General features: G+C 35.8%; 1 protein-coding gene across 3 annotated transcripts in view; it reads right to left on the bottom strand.

Annotated features, from left to right (window-relative positions):
- The window catches only part of LOC138696731 (uncharacterized), a 46,285-nt gene extending 35,138 nt beyond the window's left edge, over positions 1-11,147 (bottom strand). For all 3 annotated transcript variants that reach the window (XM_069822079.1, XM_069822076.1, XM_069822077.1), the window contains exon 1: positions 11,007-11,147. The gene's annotated coding sequence lies outside the window, so the exon portion shown is untranslated. The remainder of the gene's footprint in view (positions 1-11,006) is intronic.
- Between the last annotated feature and the right edge of the window lie 16,403 nt (positions 11,148-27,550).

Here is a 27,550-nt window from a genome sequence, read left to right as displayed (position 1 = left end):
ATAAAGAACAACCGGTAATATAACTGTTTTATAAATTCTAACTTTCAGATTTTTTGACAGCAGACTAGATGACAAAATCTTCTCAACCGAATAATAACAAGCATTTCCCATATTTACTCTGCGTTTAATTTCCTCCCGAGTGTCACTTATATGTGTTACTGCTGCTTCAAGATATTTGAATTTTTCCATCTCTTCGAAGGATAAATCTTAAATTTTTATGTTTCTATTTCGTACAATATTCTAGTCACGAGACATAACACTATTTATTAGACACGAGTGTGTACAACTTCCAGCCGCTTTTTGTTTGTTATAGATGCTTGGCTCGAGGCCTCACAGAGTGAGGGTGATTGTGGAGAGTTGGTGAAATGATAATAATGAAGGGAAACGGAAAAGTCCAGAAAAAGATCTTAGAGCCCGCTTTGTCCACTACAAATTCCTTGATAAACCAGATTAGGGTCGAGCCCGAGCCGCCAAGGTGGAAACCACTCGGTCGCGGGCAAGGAAATAACTTTTTTTTCTCTCCAATTAAATTAATTAATGTTTTCTCTCTCTCTGACTGAGGTTCTGGCTGATGTGTAGGTACAGATACGGAATTAAAATTTGGAGCGAGTCTTGATGAGAGTCCACCTGTATGTAGGCAACAATTTCGCACGACTGTCCACAAGTAACATATATATACAGGGGCTCTTGTTTATTGCACATGCGCAGTGTGTTGTAAGCGACACACAATAAGGGAACTCCAAATTTTATTTCCGTATCTGTACATCTATTATCAGGCAGTACATCTCACTTGACGATAAGTGTCAGAGGAAGAACAATTGTTTGTATGGGCCTATATCTGAAGTCTGATTAGTTGAACATGTTACTAGTCAGCGATGTATGAAATGGAGGTGGAAAGGAACTGGCCACCCTACCCCACTACCTCCTATCTTAGTTGCCTCATGAGTGATCCTTATTGATGTCACTTATGAGGTTCAAAACTGTTTTCGGACAGTGGACTAAACAAGAACAATGCTTTTTCGTCGGGTTTCAAATTCTATCTCCTTCACTTTCAATACTTCTATAACTTAATGCTAATTTTTTACAATGATATTCCTACCAAACATGAAGCACTTATTTCTATGATAATTTGATATGCACACGATCCTTAGTATGATTGGAAAATCAGGTCATTTTTTATCATAAACTTTGCTTGTGTAAAATATGAATGATCTTCGTAGGCCAAATATTCTACGCATGAACGAAGGAATCGTCGTCAGTTGTTTGCAGACTGATAATAATCTTGTTTGTTGACTGATAATAATGTAACGGTTCTTATTTTAACGTGACGTTAAAAATTAACACTCGTTAAATTTATTGTTGGCGAAGTAAAATCTAACAAACGTATGTGAAACCGGTCACACATTTTACCAGAACATTGTAATTGGTAAATTAATATACCATAGTTCAACAACAATGATTGTTGAATAAAATTGAAGTAGGAAGCACATTTCAAGTACCTAAGAAATGATGTTTTATAATTATGAGTTATGACTGGTAAGGACGCACAAATCAGAATATGTGTGGTATAATACTAAGAGTATTGGGGTGTAAAAGCAGAAAAGATAAACAATTAAAATGACATAAGACAATGGCGATGTCAACACTTTTATACGGGAGTGAATTATGGATCTTAGAGTGAAAAGGAAAGAAGCAGAATAAAAGCATCTGATTTGGAAATTTTTGAGAGATCATATAGGCCTAAGTGAAGATGTGAGAAAATAATTACAAGTTAAGGCTGGTCCATAATAAATTGGGAACGGAAACGAGAACGATAATGAATATATTCTTAAAATAAATGTATTTAAATGTGAGCATTCACAATTAATTTTCACGTTACCGTTCCCGGGCTCCGGTAAGCTTCTCGTTAATTGTGAATGCTCACATTTAAATACATTTATTTTAACAATATTTCCATTCTCGTTCTCGTTTCCGTTCCCAGTTCATTGTGAACCAGCCTTTACACTTCTTCTTGATCAAATTAAAGCAGCGTTGTCAGACACAGCCTAAACGGAGCGGAGCGCTCCACTATAACTCGTTGCGTGCTCCGGTGCTTCCACAGACATAAGCAAGTTCACGCTCCGACTGGACGTCTCTAGCATCACAACCGGTTTCGGAGCTTACAACTCTGACACTACTGAATTAAAGGATATAAAACGAGATGGATAGAACACATAGTAGAAAATCGTATCCGTAAAAGCGTCTTGAAATATATCTCTGCTGGGAAGAGAACCCGGGATAGACCAAGAAGGCGGTGGAAAGCAGAACCGGAATCGGCCAGGGAGCCTATACCATGATGGTGATGATGATGATGATGATTATTATTATTATTATTGGACCAATGGCGGGCTTATGTGAAGGCGGCAATGACCCTCCGGGTTCCTTAAAAGCCAGTATTATTATTATTATTATTATTATTATTATTATTATTATTATTATTATTATTATTATTACGACTTCATATTTCCATGGAATAGGCGCATATAGATGGATTCCACTAAATGTTGATATCTTTTCTCGAACAAAGTACACGTTAAAGTATATCGTTATAAAATTCAGTCTGAGCAAGCGTTAGGCAGATTGTGTAGCTTTAATCTTCTTATAATGGACACAAATTTCCAGTCACATACATCTGCGATTTAAAACTGGTGTGTGGGCCGCAGCGTATTACCTCACCTGTCCATGAAGTTCACCTCAGTCAAAACAACGTCCCGGGATGCTGAGTCAACGCTTGCACTGTTCGTGCGAAATGTATACATTCGCAAAGCTCGCGTCACACCCACAGCCAAGGGCATCTGCCGGAAGTGTGACTACCTTCAGCTGTTACTGTATGGAGTGCCAATCGAGCCTCAGAACAATTCACTCATCTTGAAACTGTTAGACCTTCAAGTCCAATGCACTATTTTCCGTGAGCCGCTTCTCCCCATATCACGAATGAGGAAACTCAGTTCCGTGGGCCATACAAGCGAGATGATAATTTATTGTGACCCAGCTGCGAGTCAAAGAGTGAAGCAGTGCCAATGTAGCCTACAGACGAATGCCGATTAATCGCAGGAAAATACAAGTGCATCCATTCATTACAACATAACTTCAATTATCTATAAATTTAAATGTCATGTTGGAGATTCAGATAAGTTCAAATTGTAATATAAAGTTTTGTACAATTTTCAGTCTATCACTTATCTAAGTATGAAGGCAGAAATAAATTCTGTTACATCAATTAAAGTATTATATTAAGTATCACGAATATTTTCGACTTTTCATATGTCATCTTCAGGTAATATAGTTAGCTGACAAATACAACTGAACATAGGTGAAAGTAGTACAGTGATAAAACATATATTAAGTAATTTAAAACATGCATGGTCATTTTAAAGCAAAAAGTGGTTATGAGTCATAGCTTCATACATAGTGTTGGATTAAAACAATCGGATAAAATAAACAATCAAATGAGTAAGGCTACAACATGAAAAATTATTTCTTGTAATATATATAGCAATTTGTATGCCAGTGTTTAAAAATTAATAGTACATTATGCAACGAGCCTATAATGGTAGTAATTAAGACGCGAGTATGTTTATGAAACGAGCGCAAGCGAATTTCATAATTTTCATACAAGCGTCTTAATTACCATTACAGTCAAATTTCACACGACTTTTTATGCTCGACCATATTTCTAACTTGAAATTATTCGTAAGTATTCATGTTATTCTTATCTGACGAGGAGCGGAACTGACCTTGTGCAATACCTCGTAAACTGTGAGATGTGCGCAGACGCGAAAGTATTGATTTTTTCCGAGGAACAAATATCATTGACCTTGATATAATCTAGAGAGTAAAATGAACATTAATCTTGATATAACCTGGAAATTGATTTAGACATTGAAAAACGAGATGACAAATTGAATTTATTTGAATATTATTTACTGTACAATTAACGCTAATTATTATAGTAACAGAACATAACCTTCTGCGACAGCTATTGGATTTCCAGCCTCCGTGACGTTTCGCTAGTTGTCTTTCGATTGCATATCCGAGAATAATTGATACTTGCGCTTTCATATTGCTTTCTGATTGGTGGAAAACATGAACTTTAATGAATAGGTGTACTTTAATGAGGTCCATTAAAGGACTGCTACCAGGTGTATAGTTACTACATTTCGGCATGGTTGAGCATAAAATTTACTAACACTAGATAGAACCTTGTCATTCTGAACTCTCGACATCTTTGTTAAATAAACGAATTTAAAATGTGACTTATCATCATCATCATCATCATCATCATCACTATCAGCAAGATCTCTTTCTTCTTGAAAGTTTTCACGTTTCATTCTCTACCCGTATCGTCCACACTGTCACAGGAATGGAATCGTGGATTCTCGATTTTATTCAAAAATTCTCTCTACACTTGAGGACTATTTTCATACATAAACTGTTTTGGTGAATCACTGCGTCATTGTCAGTATTTATAAATCTTGATTAAATGACTGCGAATCTTGTGTGTAATGCTTAGTAGGCACTACTTATATCACATTAACGGAAACTTGTGATAATGCTGTGAATAGCAAAGCGCTTATTTGTTCAAGGTCAGCAAGGAAATAATAGCACGTAAGCTAACCGCTAATTTCTATGAAAGACATTTAAGTTCCGGTACAGAAATAAAATGAAGTTCTTCATGCTCGTCTGTTCCTAAGATGCCATGGTCATCTTTAAAATTCCTTCCATATAGCACAAAAATAACAATGAATGTGTAAAACATGAGTTTATTCAAGAGATCATATATTATGTCCCTCGTTAACCAACATTTCGAAACTAAGAACAGTAGTACAATGTAATTTGAACATGAATATATATTATATTATATTATATTATATTATATTATATTATATATCATATCATATCATATTATATTATATTATATTATATTATATTATATTATATTATATTATATTATATTTTAAATTGTGTTTGACAATTTGACATTCTTAGTTAATATGCCATAGAATATTTTATATGGTAGGGAATATTTTGAACTTTTATTTAGACATTATTATTATTATTATTATTATTATTATTATTATTATTATTATTATTATTGTTGTTGTTGTTATTCGCATGCTCTTTCCTAATATTCAATTAAAATGTGGCAGGGGACTCAATGAACACGTCTTTACTTTATTGTTTTGTATTTTATTGGTTTTGTTTATCATTTGACATATGTTTTTATTTAATATTTTGTCATATTTGATTTTTGATATACTGTATTAAGAATATGATCGAGATTTGCTTTTGTAAGTGACATATGAATGATTAACATATACACTGTTTATTACGTTATTTTACATATCGGTACCCAAAGATATTCCCAATACATGTACATGAAATAGATTATTATTATTATTATTATTATTATTATTATTATTATTATTATTATTATTATTATTATTATGCGCATGATCCTGTTCTTGTTCTCTGTAGTTGCAGTTCGTCGTTTATTCACTTGCAAGTGTATAGATTACGCAACACTCGACAGATGCCAGCACAAATACGCTTTAACATAGCCTATGCAACATCTAGTGGAGATTTTTTTAACTTCGTGTTACGCTAAAATGTGATACTTTTTCTTAATTGTATCTCGAACAAAGATGTATTCACAACAAATTAACAAAGTTTATGTGTCTATACGCAACAAAAAATTAAGTAAGATAAAACTGAAAAGTTAGTCGCCAGGTCTCCCAGATCCTTCCCTGCCCCCTTTACCTTTTTACGATGTTACCTGGACAAGTCACAGTTTGTACTCGTATTGTTTGTGAAAGCGTCAGGTACCCTAGTGTTCAGAGAAAGTTAGGGTTGGAAATAGCCTCTCTTGTAGTAGGATGAGGGGTAAGAGGGTACTGGAAGTGTGACTTTTATTGTCCATCACACAGAGTTGTGTAGCACCTGCCGAACGCGTTAGTTCAACCACTCAGTGATTCTTCAATCTTCATACACTATGTATAGCCATGAACACAAAACTCTGAACAGACAGTGAAGCTCAATAAGGTCGGTCTACAATTATTATTATCATATACTTTCAATAATGCGACATTGCCTAGACAAATGAACGTGTTATTTCGCTGTGACGATGGATTTACTTTATTTCTTTACGATCTCTCGTTCTCTTATGATTACTCTAACCACAAGCAAAGAACAGTGATAACAAAGTGGTAGTGCACAAGAATGGTCGAGTTTTGATTGTTTTGTGTGAATTACAAATTATTAAAGATTATTATTTTTAGTTTATCAAAACAATTACAACAGTTACATTTCTCGTAACTCATCCATGCATAGTAGGCCTATAACTCGGTGAACCCAACGAAGTACTCAGGCGTTAGCGCGATTGCCTGCTCATCCGGAATGAAGGCGAATGTCAGGTAGTTCCATGGCCTCATCTCGCTAAATAACATCCCGCTATCACCAATTTCACAGGCGTTAAATAAACTAGTAGTTTATACAGCGCCAACCCAATTAAAACATTATTCCATGACAAATTCATACGTTTGTGGCGCCAGATCGTGAACTACGCTTGTAGCATATTGCTCAGCTGTGTTTATGTTCACTCTATAGATGTTGTGAATGGACTATAGTGGCTATAGCCTGGTTAACCTTGATCTACATTTTTAGCTCTTCGGCCTCTAAAGTATAGGCTACAGACATGCGATGGGACCGCGTGACTATGAGTAAGAATGGCACTCGACTTGTTTGTAAGACATAGGACAGGAGTCGTCAGCACAGAGCACTCTGGGGCTAGCGTCTTTTACACGCGGAAAACACAGTGCACCATGGTGCACTCGTAGCTGCTAGCGGGTATGCTCTCTACCTCTTCCTGCTGCACGACGGTGCACACGGGACGGCACCGCTTACCTTTGCACATTTCAGCGAGTGCTGACGACCACTGACATAGGATATCCCACTGATAATTGGAAAATATCGAACTCTCAATAACTGGGTCCATTGTTCCTGCAACAGTTTCCAGCGTTTCGAATCGTCATGAGCATGCGCACATCGATTTTACTGTTCGTGCAGCAATAACTTCAAAGTCTATTTTTGTACTTGCTGATTAAAGTCAGACTTTCCTGCAGCAAATCAAACCGTCACCAAACCATTTCCTGACGGTCAGAAAAAATTGCGGATCAAGTGCAAACCAATCTAAAACCACAGTGACGCATGCGCATTAAGATAGTTATGCTTTACTTTTATCCACTGGAATGGCATACACGTACTTTTTGCATTAATATTAAATTTTATGTTTCCATGCTTATCTTTATTTGGTTGTTAAATTATACTGCGAAATTTAATTACATCTTCAATATACGAGAATTAATAAATTATTTATTTTGTGCGAGATCGTGCGTATTTGCTTGGTTTCCCCACAAAACCAATCCGCGGTAAGTCTAAAATTCCACATTCAGTATTCCCAACCTAACACACATAACAATTTTCCTCTTCTTACCGCTTAAGTGGCATATTGATTTTACTGCTGTAGGCTTTTAACATATTATTTTTAGAGACGTTCAATGTAGTAATAATTATAAATTGGAAACTTACCACTGCAATTTCACCTAAATTGCACTGTTAATTATTGTTTTTTAATATATGCAAAAATTAAGTAAACTCTTCAACTCCACTAAAGTTACTGAATTCGTGATGCAAGTAACATTAAGGAAGCCGTGAAAAAATCAACAAGATTCCAGACTCATCATAGACTGGGGGAAAAAAAAAGACAAACGTATATCACGGCCTGCTGGAGTATAGTAAACACAGAAAACATTTTAAAGCAACAATGTTGAAGATAGATATTTTTGTTTTGCAAATTTGCCGTCATTGAACAGAAACCAAGATGGAGATTTCATTGCAACTAATTAGAAATTCCTCTTTCAGGTATGTAATAAACGATCTTCGCACAAAATAATGTACGATACACGAGCGGTATGTTTTCTTTCAATTCTCGGAAATTAAAAAAGCTCAACTACATTTCGCTTTTTCAAACTTTTCCTCGAACATGAAAGCTTCAACATACCGCTCTTGTAACGCATATTACTATTACAGTACATGAGCGTTCTTGAAAGCTGATCATGCGCATTAGTTGAGGTTGGAAGTGTTTTCAAATCATCATAAACTCGCTGCAGGAACAAACCTATTAAAACTGTGAATATTATTTTTTGCGTATGCCGTATCATAGTGAATCTGAATAAATAAAATTCGGGTTCGAAAACTTTCGTACTATACAACTCAGTGCTTCCGGTCGAATTGTATAATTGTTCCTCGGTTTAGAGTTTAAATTTAAAGAGTTTGTGTCGTTAAACTAATGTACTATTAGTTTAAAATGGCGACAAATTGCCCAACCTTTTTGTAGACCGGGCAGCTCATTGTACTGCAGCAATGTCTATTATATGTATAATGAATGTAAGTCTACCTATTCTCTGTTCAACATTGGCCTATATGATCCAAATCTGCTTTTGACACTCTAATAGGAAAATTGTCACTCCTGAAAATTTCATCCGTGTTTATCAAAATGCCATAATTAAATTACTGAGAAATATTGCAAGTAACAAGTAGGGGGAAAAAGTTATTTCCGCCAATGACAAATGAAGGATGAAGCTTTATTAGCTAACTGGCATTGGCGCAACCTACAAGCTGCATATGATGATGTCATCCGATGACGATATATACTGAGAAACACTCCAGTGTCATCATTTTGCGCTTGGAAATGTCATTGTAACACCTAACGTTTGGGCGTTTCTGTGTTAAAATAGCGAAATTATGAGGGGATTATGTATAACGCCACAATTTATACACCAATTCACGATAGCTTTTGTTGCTACAAATGCCTACGTTGCTATGGTTATCAACTGCTTTATTTGTTTGCAATAGGAGAGCGGTCTCCACTGCTCGATATTATGTAAATTACGTCAACAACACATGTCGAGAATGCATAAAGCAAAGGAGATTGTTTCTTAGCCCTCGTTTTACCATGCTGAGCGTTCAGGGGGCACTCGGCACCAAACAGTTGCGTAATATCAGCCAGTCTTGATATTAGTGACGTAATCGTTTACTTTAGTAATTAGCTAGTTCTGTTCCATCGGAGGTCTTTTGGTACAAGTTAAATATTTCGCTGAGCTCATACCGTGTGACAGTCCAGGGGCAGCTATGCACTAAGCAGAACACAGAACTCGTGACCGTTTGGCCAATCACAAGTCATAATACGCTATTGAGTTAAGAATCTTAACACATATTTACAAGATCTGTTTAATTCTTTTACATTAACCATTCACAATATTCTTATCGACCATTGTGCTTGAGTGCTTAACTGTACCAGTACATGACATGAATTCCAGAATTTGTTACTTAATTTATATAATGCTATCTTCTGTTAGAATACCTATTATTATTATTATTATTATTATTATTATTATTATTATTATTATTATTATTATTATTATTATTATTTATGATGTTTAAAACTTTTTCGTTATTTCGCAATATTTATAGTTGGACGTATTCGTTTGGTGTCAAAATGACGTGATTTATGTATTCCTAATGGATCCAAAGAGAACTATAAAAACTTGAACAATGTTTAAACAACAACAGTTTTTTTTAAGTTTCACACAAGTTTGATTTTCATGACACCCGTAACCTTGTCTTAACAAATACCGATTGATTTCTAAATTTATGTGTAGCCCTACTAATAACTTTAATATTTTATTAGCTATTGTTAAGTGCACTATTATTATTATTATTATTATTAAAATGTCAAATAATAATGTTGTATTATTTATTGATAATATGTATTTTATATAATTATTCTATAAAAGCCTCATTCTTTAGTAAAACAGATTATTTTATTTGAATAATAATATGTATTATTATTATTATTATTATTATTATTATTACTACTACTACTACTACTACTACTACTACTACTACTACTACTACTACTACTACTACTACTACTACTATTACCGTGTTATATATTATCAAGGGCAATGTTTTTTGATTTTTATAAAATTAGCTCAAATCTTGTTCATTAAGGTTCCTGGATAGTAATTAGGAGTTCAAATAAGTTGTTTATAAAAATATTTCAGATAATCCTACGTAAACAATAACAATTATATTGCACACATTTTCTTATACTGTATAGGCCTACGTCTAATTTTCAGAAGCGTTATTTTTAATTCCATGTAAATATTATTATTATTATTATTATTATTATTATTATTATCATTATTATTATTATTATTATTATTACAGTAGGAATTTGAGATAGTTATGTCGGTTCTTCTTTAAAAGGGAGACGAGTTTCCGGACGTAAACACTATGATGCAGCTACACAATATTTCATTCACAATAAATTAATATAATTTGGATATGTAAGTTTTAAATAAGACAAATGTATTACTTTTAAAAGAAACTAATGTAGCAACTATTTCCATATAAATTGGTTTCATAACGTGTTCTGTAGTGCAGCTTCTTGTGAATTTCGTTGTGCTGTGTTATCTCAATCAATGAATTTGCATCACCTACTTGTAAATTCATAGTGTTAATACATAATTCCCACGGATTGTGGACAGGAAAGGATAATATCCTAGAAGTAATTATTTTCATAAAGACAAAGGCTATAGGCTATTCCTACCTGTAACACCCACCCTCTCGAAATATATGTTGAAATCATTGAGATTTTAATAGCTGATTTTTTTCTTTTAATTTAAAAATTAGCGCAATATATACAAAGTTTTCTTTTTATTTCACAAATAAACATCCCCACCATTTTGTCTAACAAAATGTATAATATACACTATGTCTCTGTTTTCACAAACTTTTAGTTACCCAAACAAATGATCATGTGTCCATGGATTACTGATGGTGTTGGACGTTTCAAAACTGCAGCATGCCTCAAAGAATTTGAGTAGGAACGAGAGCTGTCTTACCTTCTTGTTACTCTCCATAGCAACGCAACACCTGAACAGCACCAAGCCGCGCCGCCTTGTGACACACACACTGAGTGACATCACGAGAGGAAGAAAGGATGTGATTTCTCCCAGCAAGCCGCGAGGCGGGCGGGCGGGCAAGCGGCGTGCGGGGGGTGCGGTCTGGCTTGCAGTCAGGGCCGTCAGGGCCGAGCACTTTCACGGGGTGACAGGGACGGAGAAGGAACTGCTTCGGGAAATAACATACGAATAACAAATAAAGCACAACATTGACAATTTGTATTTCATGTGTAATTCCATATTTGTCCCGACGGTGTCGTGCTGATCCCATTTAACGTGAGTCGTATTACAGAAGGTCACACTCAAAATCATGAGCAACAATTTTTTTATATAAATCAGACTAATTTACTTTTGGAAAAACAAATACATCACCTTATTTTTCAGACTTTTCTTTATTTTCCCCACCAGTGACGTCGCCAGGATCAGAGCAAGAAGGGGGTGCAGATGGGGTGCGAGATTTAAAAATGGGGTGCGAGCTGTAAAAATGTGGTACAAAAAAAACCAAAATGTTCTCTCATGCACTTGCGCGCATACTATACATCTGTTTATTAATATTACTTTGTATTATTATTATTATTATTATTATTATTATTATTATTATTATTATTATTATTATTATTATTCACATCCATAACGATACACTAAGGGACGTAATTTTTTCACATCCAAGAAATTGTTTGTTTTTGTTCTTCAAAATAACTTATGCCCAGTATTTTTTTTTTAATAAATTGCCCTTTGGGGTGCGGAAAGGGGTGCTCCGATTTTTTATGGGGTGCTTGCGCATCCTTTCGCACTCCCCTAGCGACGTCCCTGTTCCCCACCGTTTTGGGAGCTTGAAAATTCCCATACTATAGAACTCCGTTACAGCATTGGGGAAATGCTGACACGCTGCTTTCTTGATGTCCTCCATCGTTTCGTATCGTTGACCTCGCATGCCTCTCTTCATAGCACCAAAAATGACAATCGGAGAATGCTAAGTCGGGACTGTAGGTGGGATGCGGAAGAACTTCCCGTCCCATTTTCCGAATTTCTTCCATGGTGTCACGAGCAATGTGGAATCTCACCGTTGTGGCTGAGGGGTTAGCGAGTCTAACCCAGCGGTCCCGGGTTCGATTCCCGGTCAGGACGAGTTGCCTGGGTGAGATTTTTTCGGGACTTTTCCCTCACTCCTATGGATGAATATCAGGTAACTTTATCACGCGATTGGAACCCCACTCATCTTCGCCACTTCCTTCCCTCCCCATCATCCTTTCCTCATCATCCCGTTTCTGGTTTTTCAGATCACTCTGCAGGCGGCCTCCCGGAACTACTGACTCTCTCGACCGGCCTCCGTGGAATGTAGCTCAACGACATTGGATGGCTTCTGCAATGAGCACCCGAGGCGGACCTATTCGGGGGAGGAGTTTCCCCTCGGACCGACAGGGGGCCTTGGGGGAAGTTGTCGAACCGTCTGTTATTTGTCTATGTTGTCGAAGCAGGAATGGTATATGGATTTCTGTTGGCTGTAGGGACCAGTCGCTAGGGAGTCATGTGGTTGTGTTGGTGCGCGTAGGGGATCTGTGGCACTCAACTCATTCCATAGCGAGGGTTAGCGCAACAGATCTCAACAGGTCGCAGTGCTGGGCCACCTGTGTCCCCCTCGCTTAAATTCCATTCCATTCTAATGTGGGATCTCGCGTTGTCGTGCTGTAGGATGATAGTTTCAAGCAGCATTAATGGTTTGTCCAGGTTCAAGAAATTCCACCAGAATCAATCACCTCAGAATCGTCTGCGTCCCAGAAAACGAAGTCCATTACTTTTCCTCGCACGGTCCCTACGAGGCTGATCTTCGATGCTTGTTTTTACAACTTTTTCCTATCATGATGGCAGAACATGAAATTTGCAACCGAGGATGTCAATTTGTGGCTATAAACTGGTGAGAGCTAGTTGTAGCTAACTAGCTACTTCGAAGTCCACGGGGCATTGTATGGGACAGAAACATGGACATTACGACGAAGTGAAGAGAAGCGACTAGAAGCACTTGAAATGTGGATATGGAAAAGAATGGAGCGTGTTAAATGGGCAGACAGTGTAAGAAATGAAGCTGTGCTATTAAGAATGGGTGAGAAAGAATATTTATTTGAATATACAATTTCTTGAACCCTATTTTACCCGAAAGTACATAGGGTTATAGTTATAGCTTGGGTAACCCAGTCTTGCTATTTAAAATTAACACTTATATCTACTACAATAATTTGAATTATTTACAAGTCCTTAAATATATTACATATAAAATTACATTGACGTGGGTAACCCGGTCTTGCTACTTAAAATTAACACTTATATCTACTACAATAATTTGAATTACTTACAAGTTCTTAAATATATTACATATAAAATTACATTGACGTGGGTAACCCAGTCTTGCTACTTAAAATTAACACTTATATCTATTTACAATAATTTGAATTATTTACAAGTTCTTAAATATATTACATATAAAATTACATTGACGTGGGCAACCCAGTCTTGCTACTTAAAATTAACACTCATGCCTACTACAATAATTTGAATTATGTACAAGTTCTTAAATATATTACATATAAAATTACATTGACGTGGGTAACCCAGTCTTGCTACTTAAAATTAACACTCATGTCTACTACAATAATTTGAATTATTTACAAGTTCTTAAATATATTACATATAAAATTACATAGAAATAATAATGCTATAAATCATCAGAAAAAGAAATTGACTGGGTGACTGGCTAAGAAGAAACTGCCTACTGAAAGATGTACTGGAAGGAATGTTGAACGGGAGAAAAGTTCGTGGCAGAAAAAGATATCAGATGATAGATGATATTAAGATAACTTATATGGATCATATGCTGAGACTAAGAGGAAGGCGGAGAATAGGAAAACTTGGAGAATGCTGGGTTTGCAGTGAAAGACCTGACATTATGTATGTATGTATGTATGTAGAACTACATGTATATCGTCGTTGTTCCTGCACTAATTCCTATGTGACATATTTATCGATTTTCAGATTTTTTCTCTATTAAATAACTTAAATAGCGATACAGCAAATAATAAAATCTCCTATATGTAATTATATTTCTTCGTTTCGAAAATATAAGAATTCACAGTTCCTATATACGGCTGCCCTAGGATGAATAAATGTGTTTTTTCTTCTTACTGAAATATGTTATAGACCTATTTTGCACATAGGAGTTGTTGCAGGAACAACGACGATATGTGTTGTTATAGTCAGAGTTAGGAAGTTCAAGCATTTCCATATATTTTCAACGATTTTTATCCATTTATTGATTATTTGTATTAACCACAACTTTTATTATTTCGGATAAATTTCAGCGTACTTCTAGATCTACTAGAATATTTTTATACTTTTAAATATCTATATCATATTCTGATAAATATCTACTTTAATATAGCGTATTTTAACTAACAATGAACTAATAATAAATAAAATTTAGAAATAGTTCTTGAAAACGACTTTAAAATTAACTGTTTTGTTATACTGACATAAGACTAAAACTAGAATACTAATTAAATAAAATATCAGTATTCTCTTCATACATTCAAATTTCTGGTGCATACTGTACTTAATCTTCCCTTTTTCTCTTTTGTCTTCGAACATAGGTCTACCTAAAGACTTGCCTTTTCCTGTGTAGCGATTCTCGTCTTTTAAGTACGTACCAAGTTCCTCCTTTGGCTGAGTGATCTAGATTCTAGTCCTTCGATCCGGGTTCGAGTCCCGGTGAGGTTTAGAAATGACACTTGTGGTGGATAAGGTTACAATTGAGGATTTTTTCAAGATTCTTCCATTTGCCCAGTTTAGACATGAATAACTTATCATTCTGTTCGATTTCCATTCCATTATCATTTCACAGTATCCCCGATTGCTGACTGGCTACGCAAGCACATATTGGTTTAGGGCAAGTGGGATTGCCTGATCGAAATTTGGATACTCAGCGAACCTTAGTGTAGTCAGGTAGTGTGAATAAGGAATGCGTCTATTTAGGGGATCAGCGTAAAAGTTTTCTCAGGTCGACGTAACGGTAGGTTTAGCCCTTATCATTCAGAATAGCATGAAATTTACACACCACTAATATCTTGAAAGGAGTTTCTATCTTTACAAATTTATCTTGAAAAACAGACACAATTTTTCCATGATGAGTATCCGACACACAATGATTATGAATTGCGATTCGTTTCTTGTTTTAGATGGTGAAAGAAAGCCAATCAGCTTGGAAAAAAATAGTGCACGTGTTTGAGCTAATTTTGCACATTTTAATATTATAGGCCCTAGTTGTATCCGTATTAAACAGTTAGATGATGAAATTCGTAACCCTGAATATAGCATAGGTATTTCATGAGACATCATCTTATAGAGAAAATAAGACGAGAAGCAGATAAAATCACATTGTGCGTGTGTCTATAAAGGGGACGGACGAAAGTCCTTCTGTATTCAATCCGTAGTTGAACTATTATGCGTACATCCCGTATGAGAGTCGAGGGGTGAGATAAGAGCATTTTCAGCTCCGGAGGTGGAATTAAATTAAAAATATTGTGTATGAACCTTAGACCCACTTGGACAGAAACGGAAATGGGAAACGTGCAATACTATATTAATAAAATAGGTATCTCTAAGTTCGTCAGGTCTCCAAAGTTCGCTACTCATCTTTTTCATTGATACGATATTTGGTCAAAAGTTGGTAGCAGTAACTTGACTGCGTTAGAATTTCGTTGAATATACAAGGTACATTACCAGTACAGTATCTCTTGCTATGAGCACAGTCTAGTATATACAGTCACGAAGCTAGAGTTGTGAGGGTTTTAGAAACAATAGACTGTGCCGGTACTATTTCGCATTGTCTGTAATGAGGCGATAGTAACGATCCTACTGGTTAGCAACTATCTATGGATGCATATTTACTACGTATTGAGCTTCGTGACTGGAAGCAATAGGTTGGCTTAAACTAGATAAGAAAAGAAATTTACATTCACTTCTCCTTCTCTTCGAAATCTTGAACTCTTCTATTCCTTCGTACCTGTCGTCTCGCTTCACTTACCTTTCTTCCCACCACAATCTGAACACACGCTCTCGCCATGAAACAATACTAACAATACCATCCCATCGAACCTCCTCATACTCATCCTCTTTCACAATAGCCCTGCCAAGACTCTGGAATTCGTTACTTGCTGGCATCAGGGACTGTCGAAATAAAATTGAATTCAAACGCAAACTTACTAGGCACTTGGTCAGTAATTGAGACTCGTTCAGACATAGTTTCTTGTAAATAGTTCTCTTAATCTATCACAAAATATTTCAATATCCGGTAATTTCATCACTATAGAATTTTGTTATTGTAGGTTTAATTTGTAATTTAGTAAATTCAAAAATATTCTTTGTTCTTAACTTCTATGATAAAATGTCTAGCTTTCATTAATCAGGTATTCTTGCCGTACTTTAATTTTTATTGTAATTGTAATTGTAAATTTAATATTAATTGTAATCTTATTGTTCATGTTATAGTTGTAATCCCCTGGTAGAGGGGCAGAGAAGGTCTGACGGCCTTATCTCTACCAGGTTAAATAAATAAATACTAAATACTAAATACTAGACTGTGCTATGAGGTAGTCGCCATATTTTAACTGTGGTTGCTGGTATAATATATGCTCCCTAAGTAGACTATTCGTTTCATCCTTTTACAAAGTGTAATATATTATTTTAAACTCTATTTTGTTACTTTTTGGCTGTATTTTTAGAATTAGATTTACTATAGTGATGTCCTACTTTATGACATTATTATTCAATGTTGGAACTGTTCTCAAGTTCGCCACTGCAGCTTCTTCCATGGCCAACTTAGGATCATTCGTTGCTGCTTCCCTGAAATTGTTTTAAACAGTTGGCAGTTTTATTACTATTTAAATGAGTGATATTTTAGATATTTTATAGGTAAAGGAATACTAAAATTATTAATCCTCTGATAATTTATTATTGTTAAATTCCTACTATGACCATTTTTTCTGTAGGCCTATTAAAATATATTACATCTGTAGGTCTACTCAAATTTATTTAAATCTACAATAGGTAAACAGGGAACATATGCGTTCTAACTTCGCCAGTTACATACCCCTGTCTCTTTAGTTTTTGTATGAGAAGGAGTACCTTATTCTTTACGAAATTTTTATTTAAGGCGCTCTTTAATATAAATATTGCAACGCAAATTTTCGAAATATGACTTCATTATCAATTTAAAAATAAATTTGCTTAAGGTGGTGAACTTAGAAAGGCTTACTTTATATGTTTTATTCTTGATATAGTTTCTATGATATTTAATTAGGAAGGAAAGGTAAATTGTTTCACCAGAATATCTGTTTATTGCAGAAAATATATTAGTTTAATTGTTATTTTCATTAAACAAACGAAAACGAATTTTTGCGGACTTTTTTCTCATGTCCAACTCTAAAGCGATTGTATTGAAGATGAAGGATTAAAGAAGGGACAATCTAATAACCTACAGCGTGTATGGTAATTAATTTTGAAGGAAATGAGTGCTTCATGTTCGCAAAAATTCGAAACATCAAGGCCACAAAGTAAGTAGCACTGGTATCAATTCTTCTCTAGGTCTATTGATTGCTTATTGGCATGATATGAGATTTATACAAATACTTATTTCCATCTAATAGTAAACAGTGTTCATGGGGAAAATATTGGGGAAATGCTATTGTATTCATACACATCAAGCGCAAGAATGGAAAGTTCATTAAGAGATGCAAAATGCTATACATGTCTAGAAGCACAGATGATGAGAGCGTTATGTTTTGTACGTTGGCATATATATCACATATAATATTTGTAGGGGTTCGGTCGTAAAACATGATAACTGACATTTTGGTCAAAAATGAGATATGTAGCGTATAATATGGTATCTTACATTCTACATTAGTTTTCCAACATTTTAACAGAAGACAGAAGTATACTGATTTTATTTTCCTGCTAGCTTAACTATAAAAACTCTTGCATGTATAAATATTTACCTACCTAATAACCTTCAAAACACTAAAACATCACTTACCGAGTTTTACTCCCGAATCCCTCAATCTTCTTCGTGTACAACTTTTCAGCAATAATATAGTAGGTAAATTTCTGCAACGGAAGACGAGTAAGCAACTGGTGGGAATTAAGAAAGCTAAGAACAGGAAAAATGTAATCACTGCGTCTAACTCCGAAATAACAGTTGCATTGTTATTATGACGTTACGTCAATGACATGGCGTTTTAGACTTGACGTGATTCTTTTTTAATTTTATTACATTTTACTTGGAATTTTATCACGAAAGATAAAGTTTCTTATGTCTACGGATAATTATAATTGGATTATGTCATATTTCCCACTACAAGAGCCAGCTTCCGGCGGAAAAATAATCCAGGCGTGTTCCCTGTAGATAGCGATTCTGCAGGTGGTGATGGACAGTAATGCACGGCTTTTTCCTTACGAGTAAATATTTCTCCAGTGAATAACTGAGCCAATCAATCAACTAATCAGACAATCAATTAATCATAAATAAATGAGGAAATCGAAGGAGAAACAATTAAAAGGTACACGAAAAAGCTTGCTTAAAAGGGAAACTGGGGCCGAGAGGAAGTGTTTATATGAGCTCCAAGCCTGTTGATCGCTTGTCTCACTTCGATTTCCACCGTTTCATTTGAAGAAACATTAGAACATTTTGAAAGGGAAAAGCCGGAAATGAATGTAATCTAATACCAGTAGCTACCACATGAGGGGGTGAGGGAAAACGAAGCACGACAATACAGGGCAGAGTCACCGTAAATCTATCTGTCTCATAACTCACACACATAGACTCAGGTCCATGTCTATTGGAAATGGCTCTAACACAAAGAAAACATAGCCATAATACGATCGGATATTGTAATTATACCATTCCCACCTGGGCATTCTTCGACTGTAAACGCAGTACTCTCTTGCATGGGTTTTGACGTCACTTAAGACAAGCACAAGACATCTAGCTCCACTTGCCTGTCGAAAACTGTAAAAATTTGTCTACAATATACGTATGGAATATACTCGTTCAGTGTACGCTTAACAAGTTAACGTTATCAATAGTAATGTGTTAAAAAATAAAAAGATCCGGTTTGGAAAAGTGTTCGTTATTGAGAAGATCAGTAGAAACGACTATTTTCCATAGAATATTTTAAATAGTACGTTTATTTTTATAATTATTTCTCGTTTTATAATTCTGAACTGTAGCGTACTTCAAACATAAATATTAATTACAAGTTTGTGCAATTATTATTTAATTATTCTTATTAAATTCAGAGGATATATTGATAAATTGAGGGGGTCAGCGCAACAGTGATCTGACCCTCATCAATGCGAAAAATTAAATATTGAGCCTTCTATTGATTTTGACGTGAATATCTTCCTACGAAGTGGAATAAACCAATCCACTATTATATAGCTTGTTAGGAAGCGTGTAATTTTTCCCTTAAAAATATCACTTAGGCCTATATCTATATATAGACTAACTTTAACTTGCTTTTTTCTACATTAAAAAGTGGCTTGGACCACTGTTGCGCTGACTCCTCTCAATTTTTGACATGAATACGGTGAAAATGAAAAAAGAAATGAACAATAAAAGCATACATTTTCTTCATTTAATAATTTCGATAGTGTGTTTAACTTTTTGACACCACCTGAATGAATGTGTTTTAATCGGTTATGTAATGATCCTATATCAACTGAGAAGTTATCTAGCGTCGGAACGTAATTGTATTTGGTAACACGAGTCCATGAATTCGCAATGAAATTACCTGACATTCGCCATACAATTAGCGGTATCGAAAAAAAGAACTAATCGAGATTCGAACCCACACTCAATCACAGCCTCGGATTAGCACAACTTGGCATCATATTATCTACGCATTGGTAGCTGAGTGCCTGTTTGTAAATGCATTTCTACATCATAATATATAAGCTATCAATTATTACCTTAATTCTGACATCAAGCTGTAGGCATTTATAGTTTGGTAATTAACAGGAATTATGGAATGAAAAAGAATGTTTGTTCAAATATGTTCACTATTGAGAATAATTCGAACTTTCTGAACGCATATTTAGGTGTCCGGTGTCTGCGTATTGAGAATATCTGTCATAGGAAAGCTATTTTCGTGCAAAAGCATGTGTAAATCTGCCGATGTGTTTAAACTTCCCGTTTGAAAAAGAGTGTCCGCTAATGAGAGGTGTCCGTAAAGAGAAGTTTTGTTCTACAATGACAGTGAATATCTCTCCATCGGAAGCAAAGCACTTCGTGAAGACTGCCTGCAGTCCGCTCGAGGCTTGAAGTGTCAGAGAACGTCATAATGGAGAGAAGGGAAAGAGAAGTCTCAGCACATTCCTCGAGCTGTACCAACAACACTGAACCAAGTCAGGTTCTGAGAACTGACCAACACTATGGGAACAGATTCAGGTTAGCGCGTGTGTTCACACTTCTGAGAAAACAGCAATTCACCTACGTTGTCAGGGGTGTGTTATATTGGACGCTAAAATCTCTATGTTTATACTTTTACTTTTGTATTTTAATCCGAGATGTGTAATTCGGTTGTTAATCGACTTTCTGTCTGGAATATATTCCATAGTCCTGTTCATTCAGTTATTATGGATCACGATTTAGTCTTTCATGCCCAAAATTCTTTCGGAGTTTCCGCCCGTATTCATGATCTGTAAAAGGATAGTGTTTCTATATTAACACTTCTAGGAATTGGGTGCGTTTTGATTAATAATCAGGAAAACTCTGTGTAGGTAGGGAGACCATTAATTATATGGAGAACTGGAACGGATCAATAATCTAATCACGAGAGGAAGAAGGTAAAGTAAAGACAACCCAATGACAGGCCAAATCTGCCCAGTGGGTAGCGAGAGGTTAAGATTCCCACCTTTACAAACAATCAGCATTTAATGGCAGTAGGGATGTCAGTCCTACGTACCAGCCGCCTTTACCCCAAGAGAATTCCCCTGGTACTCATTTCTGTTAGAGGCTGAGTAGACCCCAGGATTATAGTGAGGTTAGAAGGATTAGATCTATGGAAAAATCCATGACCCTATCGGGAATCGAACCCTCGAACTTCCGGCTTGCAGCGTTATGCCCCTCGACACTACCGCGCGTCAAGGGGAAGAAGGGAAACAATAAATTTATTTTTATTGTGTTATTTTACGACGCTGTATCAACATCTAGGTTATTTAGCGTCTGAATGAAATGAAGGTGATAATGCCGGTGAAATGAATCCGAGGTCCAGCACCGAAAGTTACCCAGCATTTGCTGGAAAAAAACCTCGAGCAGGTAACTTGCCCCGATCGGGATTCGAACCCGGGCCAACTGGTTTCGCGGCCAGACGCGCTGACCGTTACTCCACAGGTGTGGACGAAAACAATAAATGTTGCTTCTGCATTTGATAATTTTATTTACACCAATTTTATTCACAGGTCTATTTCGACAAAAACATTTGTTCCTGTAATGTATTTGAAGCATGGCTTGCGCATCAAACTTCATTTAATAATTTTGCCTATATCTGTTATTTAATAACGCTATATCAATTGCGCTGTTACCTAACGTCGATTAATTTGGCGATAGCGAGATGGGTCCCAGGAACCACCGTAGGCTACCTTCATCAGTCCTACAACTCGGAAAAAATCTAATCAGATAATCATGAGTACCGCTAGCTACCCCTAGACATTTTCTATGGCTGTTTTAGAAAATGTTAGTTTTGAACCTAAATTATCTCATTCGAAAAGCTCTCCTGTAAAATTTTGTCTGTGTGGCTTAGGACTACAGTAGAGCAACGATTATCCGAAACAATTGGCGACGGGGAGTGTTCGGATAACTGATTTTTCGGATAACCGATCATTTACGAAAACAAATTGTACCAGTGTCATAGGAGCATTATGAAACAAAGAAACACCGTTATTAAACACAAATCTGTACATACAGTAGGCCTATATATTTTATACCACACGTCTTACAAATAACACAGAAAACTGACTAGTCTTGTTTGACAAGTGCAAAACGGCCTCTAAAGTAGGCCTACAGTTTAGGAAAATAAGTCCAAACTTTTTTTTTCTTGCTTCAGAGCTGAGACTTTTTTTTTTTTTTTTTTGCCGCTAAATCCCCCAAACAGCGCTAGCGAAACTTCTACATGGCGCGCTCGCAAATTCAAATTTTCCGACTGGAACGCTTTCGGTTAACCGATGTTTCGGTTGATCTGTATTCGGATAATCGATATCATTCTCACTCCTTCATATATTTCTTACAGATGAAAATAAATCATTGTTTTCCTCTGGATAATTTAATCCGCTTCACTGAATTTTAATCTATAATAATATCATCTGAACCATAGCCAATAATATTCTTCTGCTTAAAGGACAGACATTCTCTCTGCTGACTGAAGGACCCAACATTTAAACGCTTCACTATAATAACGGAAGCTTGAAATCTTATGGAGAACTTTGATATTTGTGTAAAATTATATTATGTAATAAATGTAACAGACTAAGAAGCGAAGAAAAGAAGAAGCGTAGAATATTAAAAAGACGTAAATGCAAATATTTACTTATAAGATTAGTATATGCCTACGAATATTAAACAAGTTGGGAACATCTGGAGAGGATGTTACAACCAACAAAAAGCTACAGCCTGTCACAACATCTCAAGACACATGGATCAGAAACATATTGCGGGCTGACTTCTTTGAACGTGCACGTTGAACCTGTCAAAGTAAACGTGAGAAGTAAAGCGGTGTATAGCGTACAGGTCGATTCTATTAAAATCGGAAGACTTCAGCCTGTAAGTCTCTCGGATCATACCTGAAGTTTATTATGCTGTTCTCCTTTGTGGATACGAATAAAACACCCATTCTCTTACGTCGTACTAAATGCATAAAGCACGGAATACAAAGTTCTGCTCATTTATCAATTTGAAACAGAATGTTTAACTTGAAAACGTAAACAATTTTATAGTAGAATCTGCCCAGAGAGACGTTGCGCTGATATTTTGGATGTATCGTTGTTTGGCCGAAGAACAAGGAGGTCTGAAGTTGGGCTTTCTCCGTAAGAAAATAATCGTATTATGTCCAGGCATTTACAGCTGAAAGAACATACATATAGGCCTACATATACAGAGTGTTTCAAAAGTGATGGTCAAAAATTTACAGATGAGAAGTAAAAACGAAAAGAAGCAAAAATGTTCCAGAAAACAACGGTCCGCAAATTAATCGTTTACGAGATAATTAATTTGTGCTGGATGTGGCCCGCTGAATACCAAGCACTATTTCCAACAAAAACAGTGACAATTTTATTTAATTTATTAATCACGAAATAGTAAAATTCATAATTTTGGCTTCAAAACCACAGAAGTGTGAATGAAGACACGCAAAAGAATTTTTATGAAACGAGCGCGAGCGCAAGCGCTCGTTTCATAATTTTCATACGAGCGTCTTAATTACCATTATAGGCAAGTTTCATACTACTTTTTATGCTCGACCATATTTCTAACTTATAATTATTCATAAGTATTCATGTTATAGTTATGTAAGTGAGGGACGGAACTGACCTGAATTGTGAGATGTGAGCAGACGCGAAAGTATTGATTTTTTCCGAGGCACGAATGTCATTGACCTTGATATAATCTAGAGAATAGCACTAACATTAGTCTTGATATAAACTGGAAATTGATTTGGAATTGAAAAACGAGATGACAAATTGAAAATAGCACTAACATTAGTCTTGATATAAACTGGAAATTGATTTGGAATTGAAAAACGAGATGACAAATTGAATTTATTTGAATATTATTTACAATTAACGCTAATTATTATAGTAACAGAACATAACCTTCTGCGACAGTATTGGATTTCCAGCCTCCGTGACTTTTCACTAATTGTCTTTCGATTGCATATCCGAGAATAATCGATACTTGCGGTTTTATAATGGTACAATGGTGATTTCTCATTGGCTGAACAACTGAATTATAATGAATAGGTGTACTTTAATAAGGTGCATTAAAGGGCTACTACCAGGTGTATAATTACTACATTTCGGCATGGTCGAGCATAAACAATCATACTCGCGTCTTAATTACTACCATTATAGGCTCGTTGCATAATGTACTATTTTGATTGAACAACAGTAAGTTTGAGGATAAACAAGGTAGGCCTACAGTACAGTATGAACATATTAACTGAAGAATTTTACAGCTGGTGTTCAAAATGCTGACCATGCATTTGAATACATCTGTCTAGTTTTCTCCGCAAAGACCCAAGAATGAATTCGAGCAATCCTGGGTAATTCCTCATTTGCTGGAAGGCATCTACAACCCCATGCTGAATTCTTCAAGTGGTCTGTTGTGTAAACTAGACATTTTGCATAACCCCATACACAAAAATTCAAAGGATTTAAATCTGGTGATCTAGGTACAGGTCCTCCTCTACCTATCCACCGTTCACCATATCGTCTGTTCAGATATCGTCTCACACTTAAAAGGAAATGGGATGGGGAGAGTGCGGCATGCATACGAAGCATGAATGTTGCCGCTTTACCGAATCCAGGCGCTCGGTTCACTGGTGGCTCGATTGGCACCAACCAACAAAAAGATGGCACTATCTCGTAAACGGTTAACTGGTGGGCCCATGTTTACTGGAATTTTTTTCCTTCTCTTTGTTTTTATTTCTCATCCCTAAATTTTTGACCGTCACTTTTGAAACATCCTGTATATATGAATTAAGGAGATAAATTGTTTATTGCTTTATTTATTTTTTAGCTTATGAAATCACAGAGGTTGAGTGTGGCCGAAATACACAAGATTTATTCATATACGACAATAGATTTACTGTTGATTGTAGGAGGAAAAGGGAAAAAGGAGATAAAAACACAGTCTAGTAGGCTATATACAGTCACGAAGTTGAATACGTAGTAAATATGCATCCATAGATAGTTGCTAACCACCAGGATCGCTAATATCGCCTCATTATAGACAATTCGAAATAGTACTTGCACAGTCTATTGTTCCCAGCACCCTCACAATTCAAACTTCGTGACTGTATATACTAGACTGTGATAGAAATATGGAAAAAGAGAAGGAAATTAAAAATACAGAAAAGAAAGCGTAAGCAAAAGAAGGAGGAGGAAAATAAAAGAATGTGAAGAGGAAAGAAGGATAAAGAAAAAAGAATTAACATTGAAGGAGAAGATGAAGAAGAAAAAATAATGGAAAGGAAAGAAGAAAGTACGAAGGAGACAGATGGGTAATATTAAAGGGAAGGAAATTAAAAGAGAACAGAAATACAGAAGTACGGTAATCAAATAGATTACAAAGTACAGATCATTCAATTCTCTGTAATGAGCGAACAATGGGCTCATCTTAACAGTTCTGCATCCAGGTTACTGTCTTCCTTATCTTCACAGCAACCAAGCCGCCAGAATTTCCACCCGAATTATTGTCTCTAGTCTCATCTTGCTGATAACGAAGAGCTCTTATCTAACTCTAGTCAATATTTGCACAGGAGAGAAAACAGATAACGAAAGTTTCGCACTGAGTCATAAAGGGGCATTATAAAATGGAGAACGTTGGTTAACACCAATGTAACATGTTTTACCGTCATTAAAATCGTGTACCTTCTGTCATCATGCACAGCAAAGAAACCACCTCCATTACTCATGACTAAAATTGGTATTGGTTTTCTGACTAAATTGCTCGATTTCTTACTTTCTTTTCGTTCATGATTTATTAGATGTTAAGAAACATTTGAGAAATACAAAATATTAATTCCGATTAGACATAGGTCGAACACAATTTCGCGATAGTCAAACCGATACCTGTTTTTAGAGCTTCGATACTCGATACAAGCTTAATAAACGGAGTAACAAAGGTAGTTTTAATAATAGCGAATGCGATTGTTTGCGCCGCAGGGCCATCTGCGCTTAATGACACATTAACCGATACTGTGTAAAGGTAAGCTTTCACTACATCGTATCGCACTCATCGGACGAATCGCACGGATCGGAAAAAGACTATCTTTGCTGTAATTGTTATGCAAACGCGTTCACTACATCGTATCGCACGGATCGCCTCTCGGCAAATCCGTCCACGTTTCTCGGATGAGCAACTTTTCCGATGCGTACGATCATGGCCTTCTTTAATAAATCAATTTTAATTGGTCAACAGTTACTATTATGTTGTGCCATGTTCAGTGTCGCGCCAAAATGGCAGACGGAAAACTTATTTCGCGTGTAGAAAATTGCGAAGAATTATATAATTCGAGGCCTTCCCATTACAGTAATCAAGTCATTTCTTGCAAATATATTATGTAACCAATATTTCTTTCGTTTCTTCCTCTTCAATTAAGACGCATGAAGCAATTACAAATTCTTATTCGCTAACAGACGTAATTAATAGACCTAACCTCAACTCCTCTTTTTTTCAGCAATGTCAATATCGTACGACGTCATGTTTTAAACAGCTGATAGGGGAATCCGATGAGGTGGAGCCGTTACAGTGAACGCACTGCACTTCAAATATCCGTTGCGTGCGATTCGTATGAGGAATGCGATACGATGTAGTGAACGCTTACCTTAATACTGCACTACGCTTATATTTCGCACCACATTGATCATCTATTATTTAAGAAGTAAGCAAGGAACTCCATGGTTTAAATAAATTCTCTTCTGGGGAGTTTTGGGCCTTGCCATTTTTAATTAGACATCTGGAATTCATTCACACGTCTTATACCTGCCCGGAACAACAATTCTGGACGGATGGTGGCAATATTAAATCTTTTACAATATGTTTATTTCCATAAGAGTTCCCCTTACACGCCGCTTCTGAGGAATTTCCCAATCCCACAACTGGGACTATTGAAATGTTTTGTTTCCCAGGGATACTGATTATTTTACAGCCTACTGTTATGTTATAAGATATTTCTGAGTGGTGGAAAAGGCAACAAATTAATGTAAAACGCAGAACAAAAATAGGCATACCACATGGTCCCATAGAGTTGATATAGTGCAAGTCTAATCAATTGCTGCAATGGAAAGAAATAAATAAATTATAAACAAAGGAAGAAAGAAAAAGAAAACTCCCCTAAAAGCTAAAAAGTATCGATCGCTCTCGACACTTTCAAATATCGAAGGTATCAAAGTATCGAAAGTATCGAAGACCGAATACTAATTTCAATGAAACAACATATCGTAAGAAGTTAATTTTTTTCTAATTTTCAGTAAATAAATAAGTCATAGTGTTTTGATCTTGTGGATATAATTAATAATATGAATACGTTAGAAGTAAAATATTGATTGAAGTAGATGGTTTGGTACCTATAATGCAGTTGTTTCTTATAGTAGGATTCACGAAACCACTATTTATGCTACTTTTGCATGTATTAGAGCTTATAACTGTTCAATAATTATTA

Source organism: Periplaneta americana, chromosome 3 (genome assembly GCF_040183065.1).
Source record: "Periplaneta americana isolate PAMFEO1 chromosome 3, P.americana_PAMFEO1_priV1, whole genome shotgun sequence".
Classification (NCBI taxonomy): Eukaryota; Metazoa; Arthropoda; class Insecta; order Blattodea; family Blattidae; genus Periplaneta; species Periplaneta americana.
This window is presented reverse-complemented; position numbering and strand designations above follow the sequence as displayed.